Genomic DNA, 12,677 nt, shown 5'->3' on the forward strand with positions numbered 1-12,677 from the left:
TTAACAGGTAAAAATATGTAGAAACCTCAGAGAGAGCCACATGTGAGGGATCCCTCTCCCAGGACGGACAGAAGTGCAATAGGTGCCACGAATAACTTTGCTACATTTGTGGCAAAGATGTGAATTTAAAATGGTACAGTACAGGATCTTCTTATTTGCAGGGAGGCGCAGCAATCACATCAACCAAAATCCACACACGCTATTAATATATACAGAATATCTTCCTTATATAAGCAGATTTATCTGCATCACTGTGATTAAGGGCTTTTCCCTGATTTTAAATGATTTGATTAAATTGTGATCTACCCTTTGTCTAAACTGACAAAGGTTGTTGGTAACCTGCTTTTGTTTAGGAAGCTCTTTAGTTGTTAAATAGGAAAAAGATAGATAGATATATTCTTTTTGTGGATATTGAATAAATGCAGCACTTTTTCGGTATTATCTTGCATGATTCGTTGCTTGAGCACAATGTAGCATTTCACTTTATTAAGTGTCCAGAGTTAAACTGAATGTTCATGTATATTTCTATGATATAAAAACAATCATATTTTTGCTACTTTTGTCAAGTCCTGCAGTAAGAGAAAGTGTGTTATTATTATTGTTGTTGTTACTATTATTATCATTGTTTGATATTTTGCTGATGAAGGTCTTCAGTTATTATGTGAGAAAACACTACATTCTACTTGGCTGATCCCTCGAAGGCATTTCCATGAAGCTGTGCAGAGTGGATCTCTTACAGGAGGAGCTCAGTTCAGGCCCTTGTGTTGGAAACTTGCGTCCGACACTGTGTCAACATGTCGGCTGCAGGAGCTGGTGCTGACCACTGACCCTCCGTGTGGAGAGAGCAAGAACAGACAGAATTGCCTCGATTGAAATCAATAATGTGTCAAATTATGGTGTGTTGGCTTTTGGTATCTGCAGATCCTCTCGCCTTTGTTTTTAGGGTTCACTGCATCTTAGAGCAGAAGACTGGACTTGACTGTGTTTTTTCTGTTTTTCTTGGTTGACTGCACTCTCTCTGTCTGTGTATGTGTGTGTGTGTGTTTGTGAGTGTGCACCAGTGTCTCAGATAGGAAGTTTCATTTAACTAATCCTTGACTTGCAGCCTAACCAAACCCCCAAATTCCACTGGATCTTGTAAACAGACCTTAGTGCAGGTTATCGGATCCCTCACAGGTAGGTGAGCAACTTGTTTCATCCTCAAACGACTCAGTGTTTTGTATTCGTAACTCAAATCGTTTCTCCTTTAATTTATAATCGCGGCTTTGCTCTTTAAATAGCATCAGAGGTTCTCATCTGCAGCTTTTATGAAGGATCCAAATGGCTTAATAATTAAATAGAATAATTTGTAATGCATAGAAACTCCCAGTCACTCTAAAATATGAATTCACATTTTTGTTCTTGCTTTTTTTAAGAGTTACTTTATTCACATTTAGAAAGGACGAGAAGAACAATATCAACAAATGTATGCTTGAAAATAAAATAATACAATCATCTTTTTTACAGTTTAAACATCAGGACAACAACTGGTACGTTTAATGTGTATCAGTAGATGGCGCTATATGATCAAGAGTAAAAAAAAAACAACTAAAAGAATTGCAACCCAATAATTTAGCATTTTAAGATCTTAGTTTTTCTTGATAATGACTTCCAGGTATTCAGGCGGCAGAATAATTATGTATTGCAGAAAAAGAGTTTGTAGGAAAATGTCCTAAGTTGTTGTTTAAAGTATTTTGTCTGTAACTGTTGGACATGCTCAGCCTTGGACAAACGTTGTTACAAACCTTGACCGCTAGGTGGCAGCAAACGACCACAATTCCCTTACACCTGTTTTTCCTCTTCCATCTCGTCCCAGATGTTTGTTGGGATGCTGGCATTTTTTTATGATAGCAATAACGAAGTATTACACAACACACACAAACAAGATTTAATAGAAAACACACTTGATACAATAAAATCCGATAGATCTGTTTTTCTCATATTTTCAAATAGGCCAATGTGTTCTTCTTCCAACACATGTAATAAAAAATTGACTTTTCTGGCCAATTTTAATACATTATGAAAATAAGTCAATGCTTCAGGAAATCCAGTCTGTCCACTATTATAGGGAATAGTATGGAGTATTTTTTTAAAGCAGCAGCTGCTATAAGGAAAGCACCAGCCTATTATATTAACTATAATAACTATTTTAAATTTTATTGGCATATGGAGAAATACACACTGGCTTGAAGATGCGTTTATTTTCAATTCAAAAAACCATGTAGAAATCATATCTATCACAGTTTGTCTTCTAAATAACAAATAAAAAAGCATTACATGTAAATGTTGACAGCAGAGGGAATGAGACAGATGCACTCCTCGCGTTTCCTCCATGAGGAAAAACTCGCTCCACCCTTTCTTCCCTTCATCTGATGTTAATCTGGTGGCTCGCTTCTTGACCGTGAACGTCTCCGCGGTTCGAGGAGGGAAAAGGGAGAAGAAAAATAAAGACGAGACAGAAGAAAGCAACAAACCGAAATGATGAGATTTATGACTGATAAATAAATGACCCTGTGAGAATGTTAGAATGGGTAAGAAAAAAATTCCTTCAGTTCAACTGTGTGTTTTATTACGTTCGTCAAATAAAGTACTGATTTAGCTGCGAATTCTATTTAATGCAATTTAGAAAGAAAAAATCTAAACTTGAACATATTGACATTAAAATACGCAATTGTGCAATTTAATAACATTATGCAAATCGTAGTATTCTATAGCCCAAGATATGCTTTTTTACAACCATCATTTTGCACATGCACACACCATTTTTCCCCTGCTCGACTATGAAATAATAAGGTGCATATAAATTTGTATTTAAAAACTAAGGCTAATTTACATTAATTCATACATATATATACCACAAATGTGCTGATGGTGATCGTATATAGGGTTTGGCCTGAAGGATGCTTCAGGTATATAGTCGTGTTTTGTTTCCTGACTTTGACACACTTCGTTTTGCATGAATGCAATTCCTCTGCTTTAATTTCTACGAGAATGATTACATACATATCTTCTACTTATAGGGTTGTAATGCGTCTTGTACTCAATTTGTAGTATTGAGTACTAAAACACATAATAAAAAAAACATATATATATATATATATATATATATGTATATATTCTAACGGGGACTGTAACGTTGTGTAGAAACGAATTGGAAGTTGTTGGTGAAATATTATTGCCTCGGTGTTGTTATTTTGTGATCATATAGATCCCGTTTGCGGATGTATTTGCATCAAAGCGACTCCTTTCATCTGAGCCTGGACGTGTTCTCGGATGCAGCAAACTTTTTCGAGGAACAAACTTTTTTGTTTGTGTGTTTGTTTGTTTGTTTTTTTCAAATAACTTTTATGGGGGGGGGGGGTATTTACGTAGCAGGTGGCCCTGACGTCACACGGGGTCGCAGCACGCCCAAAAATAACAATACACACCTCCGCGCACGAGCAAGTGCCTCCCCTGAGGGCGGCTGGAGGAGGAAGAGAAGGGGGGGGGTCTAGTCCCAAATACACTGGCTTGCTGGGTTGTGTGTGTGTGTTTGAGTCGTAACGAAAGAAGAAGAAAAAAACAAGCGTCTTCCTCGCATTGCGCGTCATTCAAACGCGGGTGTAGTGTACTAGCTTTTCCCCCAGTGTTGCATTAGTAATAACAGCGGCGTTGACGGGAGACAGCAGGAGAGAGAGAGAGAGAGAGAGACCTAGAGAGAGAGAGAGAGAGAGAGAGTGTGTGTGTCTTGGAGAGCGGTGCCCAGCGGAGGAATATTCCAGCCGTGTGTGTGTGCGCGTGTGTTTTTTTATTTACTCCGGCAGCCGCTTGTTGTTCCGTCTTCTCTTCGCTGTTGTGCTGAACTTGGTCGGTCACGTGCGAACATCTGTCCGCGAGTTGTTGTTCGACAGGACGGCGGCTCCTCACCTGCAGCGTTTGGGGACAAAAAGCACAACCTGCCATCTTTTTCCGCGCGGTAAGTTTTGTCTCTTTCTTTTTTAGCCCGAGAGCTTTTATCTCTTTCTTTCTTTCTTTCTTTCTTTCTCTCGCTCCGCACTTCTCCCTGAATCCGGGAAGTGGCTGCGGGACTCGGAGCAAGTTTGTCCGAGTCGCGAGATCCGCAAACTCCGCTCGCGACTCGTGGACTTGTTGTGCTTATTTGTTTTTATTTGCAGAAACCTGTTTCTCCTTTTGGTCCCAGCACTCGGCTTCATGTTGTCTCCTCCACGTGTCAGGACCCTCGGACAGCCCCAGTCCACCCAGTTGCCTGCTCTGGACCCCCGAACACTGACTTTTATTTTGTTAAAAATCCCGGCTTGAAAATTTTAACTCGTAAGAATATTTTCTATTCATAACCCAAGTACTTAGTTAATAATTCTTTTTTTTTTTACGCATTCTGCTCATAATAGTGCAAAATGAGGTCATATTAATGATAAATAGTCTTATTTTGTACTTGTCTTCGGTGTCATCGCGCCTTTGATAACACATAATGTCAGATTATATCTGTATTAATGCCACTGAAAGCTATTTTACAACCTATTTACTGTTTGCTGTAATTTATGGGCTGCGTCTACATTACGTTAATGACTAAAACACTGCAAGTAATGCGACTCATAACAGTTATATCTCTATTTATATTTAGGGAGAGCTGGATTGTAAATCTGTTTGTCATCTTTATTTTATAATTTATCAAATAGGCAAGAGTTACTGCAGGTTTTTAATCCCCTAAGTGTAGCCAGGGTATTATCACCATTGACACGCAGTTTTTTAATATACTTTTTCGGTGATGTTTTTAAAAAGCGTCGCCTCATTTTCTATAAACTGAGGCTGATGCACCTAAATAAATAAAAAATCCAACCTCGATTCGAACGCACAGGCTGTCGTTGTGTATGATGACCAGTCGTCCACTCTTTATCCGGATCTCTACATCTACACAATCAGTATCTTTGACCATCGGCACTCGACACCTTGCCGTGCATGTTGGCTCCATTTTAATTTTCACTCCATCTTTTTTTGCGTTGTCCAGAAACAGACTTGCTTGGATTTCATGACGAATAACCCGAAAATAATTTAGCCTGAAAGCTTTAAAAAGCTCGTGTTAACTTCTTCTCTGTCACTGTCTGTGTCTTGTCACTATCACTGTGACCCCCCCCCCCCCTGCCACAACCACCACCACCACCACCAAAAAAAAAAAATCAATAGGTGAAACTTTTTTTTTTCCTCCTAAAGAAAGGCTAACCAGGCAGTGGGAGCTGCTGAACTCTCCGGGCCTGTCCTCTGATCAGCTTTCACCCCTGGATTAGGTGCATCGACCCTCCTTGTTTCGAGCCGCAGGGTGCACAGGTGTTCCCTCCTCAGTTATGCAGGTGTGGGCCAGTCCCCCCTCCCCCCCTCACTCTGTAGCTCCCACTCATCAAAGGCCAGGCGGCAATAAATGCCCCTGGTGAAATATGTCGGCGACGATGCACAATCAGCCCCTTTGTTGCGTTGGCCCAGCAGTGCATTTTTTTTAAGAACATCTGGAGTCTGTGCCCTCTTGTTGGCTTGTTGTGAGTTGTGTTGTGTCGTGCGGTAAGGACTTGATTTTGTGAAACAGCGAGCGACGCAGAGACCCTCCGTTTAGTCTCTCTCCCGGACTGACCGTGGTCGGGAGCGGTGCACTTATTACCCCCACCGACTCTCCCCCCACTCTGCATCTATTTTTTGATTGCTGCATTTATCATCGGGCGGTCGTGCTCTACATTATGGTAATAGGAAAATGAATGTCCTCCACAGGATTAATGTGTATACCCTGTCATACGTTTCAATCATTTATCAAAATTAAGATTCGGCACTCAGCTCAGCGAACACTGGTTGAGGCATGATTTTCTTTTTTATTTCGTCTCAGGATGTGGACATTGCTGCGTCCAGGAGAGCCGGAGTAGAAAAACGCTTTGTGCTCGTGATCTACAGAGTCGTGAGGAAACGTGTGCGTGCACGGCTGTGGCTGTGGAAACCACAGAGGACATGCGAGTTCACAAAGTCCAGACAGTGGGTTTAATGCACAGATCACATCCACGCTGCTTTGAGTCATAGCACTTCTGAGGCAATGAAACACTTGCTCACTTTTGGATTGGCTTTTGAATCGCACCGACCCCCCCCCCCCATCCCCCAACACCTCTGTAATGAAACCGACCGCTCACCCGAGCCTTGAAGTGTTGCCGAATTGGGGGGGTAAGAATTGAGTAAGAAAGTTAGGGGCAGTGGTGTGCCAGCATCTCACTGGAGTAGCCTCAACAATGCGTTTTCACATGTATCTAACTCGGCCCTGTTTTTAAGCTTAAGGCAATTAGATGGCAAATGTCCAGGTTTTATCCCCGTCAACTTCACAGAAATGTTTCCATGACAACCTCCATGCAAGTTAAAGCAACCAGAAGTGATCAAGTCCTTTTTTCACCCCCCCCCCTCCCTCCCTCCTCCCTCTCTCCCTCCCATTCCAGTTCCCTCCCCCTAGTAAGAATGGAATTTGTGTTGACAGTTTTGGCCTTTAATGGCACTTTTGTGCCGCGCAAAAGTATTTGTTTACCGGGATCATATGCTGCGAGCTGTCGGCTTCGGAAAGATTGACTCCCGGAGATAAAAGAGTGTATTACATGCTTAAGAGGCCACCCGTTTTTTGCACTGTAATTATCCACATCACAGTAATGATGTTTTGTGTGCCCCAGTTACTAAGAGTCTTGAGACCGCTCAGACTTTTTTAGTTCCGCTCCAGGTCACTTCTTAAGCCCGACTCGACACTGTTGTCAGCGAGAGGCATTGTGACTGTTTGGCCGGAGAGAGCTGTGCAGGGTGGGGTCAGGGGACGGGGATTAGGACGGAGAGCGCAGGCTGCCCACATAAGGCTGATTTAAGAACCATCAGAGGACGGAGTCACTTACTTATTCACACCGGCCATTTTCCTTTTATCGCAGATCATAGCCACATGTGGATTATGTTTTTGTTTTAAATTCCTAATTTTGAGTTTCATGTTTGCTCGGCCAGTTATAAACATGATTATGTGGTTTTATGTCTAGTCCAGAACAATCTGCAAGGACTGATGTGCAAATTCATCATGGAACCACCCACTAATGATTCTGAAGCCACACACCAATGACCCCGACACCGACCAGCCAGAAAATGTAGCTTTTGGCTGCCGATCCTGAAATGGAGAGGGACATTGATGTAATCTCATAAAACAAACTCCTGGTTTGTGTATGCAATATAAGCTATATAAAAATAATTCCTTTTTCGTAAGAGTTCACCTCCTGGCACCGCAGTCTTGACTGTGACCTTGTGCTTAATAGTCTCCCATTGAGCTGACACTCCAGACTGCCATAAGCTTGGCCTGGAACACTAGCTGACCTACCGGCGTGTTTATCCACATAAACTACAGCGTGCATGCACTCCCTGAATCGCAGCACATCAACAGCAGCCACAGACCCTTCATCTTCTCTCTCTCTCTCTCTCTCTCTCTCTCTCTCTCTCTCTCTCTTCCTCTTCCTTCTTTGCTGAGTTAACAATTGCATGTTTACTCGCTGGTCAGTGTGGTGTGAAGGCACGCCGGCGTCTATTCAAGGCACGGTCGCATGGACAGTGTCCTGGTGTGAAAACATTTGTTTTTGAGGGAGGGGGGAGGTCTTGGGCTGAATTAAAAATACAGGGTCAGTCGTGGTAAAAAGGCAAGGTCACCGCTCTCAGCGCATTCAGCCGTCAGCCTGTCACTCGTAAACAGTCAAAACATCATGTGAGACAGCGCCGGAGCTCCTGGTGGCAGCCAACGCAACCAACATTTAAATGGCCTTTTATTAAGGCATCTCTTTGACTGGTAGCGGTTTGGTGGATGTGCTGCACGTTTGACAATGCAAATGAGGAAAGGGGAAGTGAGAGCTTTGTTTCCAACCTAATTAATTGCTCTCAACTGAGACCCAGAGGCTAACGATCTAGTAAAATGATTAGTTTTTGATATATGTGTGGCTGTAGCAGCTGATCAGCGGCCCTGCACTCTTTGTTGATGAGTTCGGAGCCTCACATCTACAAGGACCTTCCCTCTTTTTCTACCCAGAGATACAGAGAGAAAATGGGAAAAGCAAATGTTTATTTCTAACATGTTGCGAGAGGAAAGAAAAAAAAACATAGAGAGGAAGGGGGGGTCATGACAGTAACAGTTTTTGACAGGCACATTAGGCTGCAGAAAGAGCATCCAGCTCGGGGCGGAGGGCATATGGTGCTGCCTTCTGCCGGCGTAGCTCTAGACCAAGTTCCAACACTCACGCAGGGTCACGACTGTCTCAGGTTTGTTCCTTCTGTCTCACTCACCTAAATAAGAACAGGAGGGGGAAAAAATGGAAATGTTGTGGGGGGGGGGGTTGTTGGTGTTTGAGTGGGCTCTGTGGGCCGGGGGTGTTGCGCAGTAGCTTTGTCTTTCAGTAAAGGACAAAAGGAATGTCTCCAGTCAAAGCCCCCTTTGGGTCAGGACATTATTTTGGTCAAAATGTGAAGCGGGAGAGATTTGACATTTTCAGAAATGCATCATTTTGTGTTTGTGTTGTTTTGCAGCCACACACACACACATTATTTGTGTCTCGCGTTGGGAACATACATTTGCATACATCATTAAAGCAGTTGTCTGGTTACAAGCAGGCAATGTGTAGTGATTTTGATCTGATTCACTTTCTGAAGCTCGTCCTCTCGGATGTCAACCCATAATCCTACTCTAAACAATGGCCATGTTTTCACCACATCGGCCCTCCTAGGTTTTCTCCTCTGTAATGTGGAGAGGATGGACTGGGATAATGTCTGGGATGACGCAGGGCTCTGGTCTGAAGACAGCGGATCGGTGGGAGGGTAATTACAGGCTACTGTGCGGTTCTCCGCTTTTCCCTGGATCATGGCTACAGGCCTCAGAGCTCAGCCTCCAAATGCTCCTCTCTGTGCATGAAATAAAATGGCCACAACATATGGACGCAGCAAAAACAATGGTTTATTTTTATGATATTTGATGAGTGGGTTTTAATTCACATTGTCACTTCTGGCAGGCAGCCGGGCAGATGGTGCAGTCTTGCAACTCATCAGAGCCTAAATACCTCCAGGCAGCTGTTGGTCATAAACTTTTTCTTTTCCTGCATGTTTTTTTTCTTTCTTCTTCCTGTGCATTTTCTCTCTTTAACACGGCCTGGGTCAAAAGCAGTCAAACCTGTTACAACACCTGTTTCTGCATATGCAAATCTGTTGTTTTGTCATTTCATTAGGCATGGCAAAAAGACAAGGCTCCCTTGTGGTTGCAAATGCGACTGGCACCAGGCCCAGTTGGCACGCCGCAAAGCAGAAAGGCCCTCGAGGCGGAGTGTGGGGAGGGACGAGAAGTGTCTGTAGCACGGCGACTCAGCCATGGGATGCCTTCACATTACAGCTCAATCTGGACGGGATCCTAAAAATTCCGACTCAAAGTTGTATTGGGTTTGAGGAGGTGGAAACGCCTCCAATTATCCCTCTTTTATCCTCTCTGGAAAGAGTATCTGTAAGCGAATCACAAAGGACGTGTGCCCAGTAGCCCCCCGAAAAACAAAAAAACTGGCACACGCGTGTCTGGCACACGCCACGCACCTCCTTCCCTCAGTATCCCCCCCCCCCCTGCCCCATCCTCATCCCTTCATCATCTGGCGCTCTCCCGCAGCGCACGCCTCTTAACCACATGTGCCATTGCCGGGCGTGCTCTTGCTCCGGGGCTAATTGTTCACTGGTAAACTGCATGCTTGTTGGTGGGGGTCTCCCCCTTCATCCAGACACAGTTGCTACAAAGCAGGGGATGGTGGCAGCGACGTATCGCGGGCGGTGTGTGTGTGTGTGTGTGGGGGGGGGGGCAGCGGCGCAGATCACGATCTCTCCATGCAGTTTATTTCTCACCGCGCAAGTCTAAAGATTGTCAGTTGTAATCCGGCCTGTGCGCCGAATGCAACAAATACACCATGAAATTAAAGGTTATTGCAGGAGCGTAATGCAAAAGCTCTGTTTGAGATTAAGCAAAGCTGTTTCCAGACCTGGGGTAAATTAGAATGGGGAGACAGCAGAATATGTTTTTCCTTTGCAATGACAGTCCAAGAATCTCCCTCAATTTATGATTACTGGATTGATCAGTCATTTCGAACAGACACTGATCCATAATCATTTGATTTTCTTGCAGTACAGTTGCACAAAAATCCTGAAAGATCCTGTGTTTTTGAAGGTTTTCTCCTTGGTTGTCTTTGGCTACTTTTCCTGTACAACAAACCTATGGTCAAATCCAGTTTAATCCATTGTAACTTGTTCTAATCTAGTGCTTTTGTAGTCTTTTTTTGAGTGCCTTCCTCAGCCTAGACTTAGGAGATAGATGGATGAATGCAAAGACCTAGGACTAGGCCCTGTGCTGAGCTAATCTCAGCTGATAACCGATGGCCTTCCTCCTCCTCCAGTTGCTCCTTTTCTCCCCCTCTCTATCCTCCTCCTCCCCTCCTTCTCCGCCGTGGCTTGGTGGGCCTGATTTGTAGTTGTGCTCCTCTCTCTCGCCACACAGACAGCATTAAATCCAGGCCCCACAAGCCCCCTCTGATATAGGAGAGTTCATTAGAGATGTGCCTTTGATGGGCAGCCTTTTCATGTGACTACCGGTTTTTCAAATACCTTGATGTAGAAGCTTAAGAAGGCATTGTGCAGTAAGCCCTCCTTTTGATGCGACTTATTTAGATCTGCATAGTAAATCAGGGGGGAGTAAATAACCAGCCAGCAGATGGAAGCAAGGAGATAAGGCGCCGGCGAACAATTGCATTTGTATTTTGTTATGATGTTGACAGCAGCTAAAATTCACTAATCTAGAGCCACTGATCTGCATTTCAAAGAAATCTCATTTAGCAGCAGGGAGGATAAAGTTCCCCCTCATTGTGTCTATTTTATTGCATTCTTCACTAATTTATCTGCCCACAGATTTAACGTGCGGGGCTTGGCGGTAGGAGATGGCGTCCAGCGCGTTGCATAGGGGGTCTTAAATACTGTGAAAGCGGTTACGTCTAGACTGTGAGCTGAGGGTAATTACACGTCTGACCATGAATAGAATGAGTTTGAAGACTCATCTTTCTTCGGGCGGGCCTGAATTGCTCGACTAACACTGATAAGGAGCGTTTGGTCCCTACAGAAATATTGCCAGTGACTTTCCATAATGCCCTCCCCTCCCTCTTTTCTTCCCCCCCCCCCCCCCAACACCAAGGATGGTATTTACTTTTAAGATAAAGTTATTGTGTACAGTAATCTGACTTGTTAGCATAATGTCCTCTTTCATCGCGGGACCCTCCTTTTTCTGCAGTGTGGAGGTATTTGTGGTCCGGGTCTTAAATAGTTTATCTAGACTTAGTGAGCGAGCGCTTTATGTAAATATCAGCCTATAGCATTATTAGGCCTTCATGAATACTTAAGTGCGTTTGCCATATTTATAAGTTGATAGAATTTACCGATGGTTGTTATATTTGGAATAAAGGTATATGTGGTATTTGTAAATCCCAGCGAATTGGAGGTCATACAGACTAATAGCATTCCTAATGCGTTGCCAGTGAATAAAACATGACATCTGCACAGCCCAGGGGTGTTGTGATACTGAAGTCGACGCAGCCCCAAATAATTTTAGGTAAAGGGTCATTAGCTTGAAATAACGTTTTACATCCAGGTTGTATTTAAAAGTAATTGTGCTCTTTTACTTCAAGATGAATTGTTTTTAATCATCCCGTGCAGCGAGGCTTCTTGCAAAACCTCATTACACTTATTAAAGACTTTTTTTTTGTATCCTTTTGCCTTATGTTCGGGATGTTCTGTCACCATTTCCCTTCCCTTCACTGGGAAATATAGCCAAATTGCGGATATTTTAGCCCAACACTATGCTACTGGAAATCAATTGTTCTTCTTCACTGCTCTCAAAGTATAGCAGTACAGCGCAACTGCTGTTTCGGGGCCGCGAAGAAGAAGTGATTGCAGTTTTTTGACTATTTTGCGCAATCTCCGATACCTGACTCAGTATTGGAACATCTCTGCTTTATATATCCTAAATTATCTTGGTGATCGATATGTATATGTACAAAAACCAAACAAATGTTGATTCTGAACTTGGCCAACCATTTCATATCTATTTTCCCAGCATACCAACCCAGTTGGTTTGTGCACACCGCTCCTAAAACCCCCTCACCCCTCTCCAGAGGAGCAATCTGTGCAACATTTTCCACAAACTCAAAACAGTGAGAAATTATCGCAGTTGGCATGTTTTGTTTTCAGCTGTGCTGTTTTGAGCTGAGGGCTTTTTGTACAGTTCAGAGAGCACATTCCTCAGGATTCAGCAGTCGCTGGTTGCCTGTAGGGGTCATCGGGATTCTGGGAGAATAAAAAGGAAAGAGGGGGAAAAAAAAAAAATCTCAAGAGAGGAACATCCAGGCCATTTCGTGCCCCTCATGCCCCTTGGTTGCAGAAATTCCCCCCCACCACCACAAAGAGGCAGTTTTTTCTTTTCTTTTCCCCTCCTAATGCTCTTAATGTGATGTATGTGCAGTAAAAATGTCTGGGGCAATCTGTAGCCGCAGTTTGTGGTGTTGTGCACTCTGCCGTCGTGTGATTAACTGAAAAAATCATCA

General features: G+C 43.5%; 1 protein-coding gene across 1 annotated transcript in view; it reads left to right on the top strand.

Annotated features, from left to right (window-relative positions):
• Positions 1-3,718: 3,718 nt before the first annotated feature.
• Positions 3,719-12,677, top strand: part of foxp2 (forkhead box P2) — a 105,426-nt gene continuing 96,467 nt past the window's right edge. The window contains exon 1 of the mRNA XM_062383186.1: positions 3,719-3,994. The gene's annotated coding sequence lies outside the window, so the exon portion shown is untranslated. The remainder of the gene's footprint in view (positions 3,995-12,677) is intronic.

The sequence above is a fragment of the Platichthys flesus genome, chromosome 23 (assembly GCF_949316205.1).
Source record: "Platichthys flesus chromosome 23, fPlaFle2.1, whole genome shotgun sequence".
Classification (NCBI taxonomy): Eukaryota; Metazoa; Chordata; class Actinopteri; order Pleuronectiformes; family Pleuronectidae; genus Platichthys; species Platichthys flesus.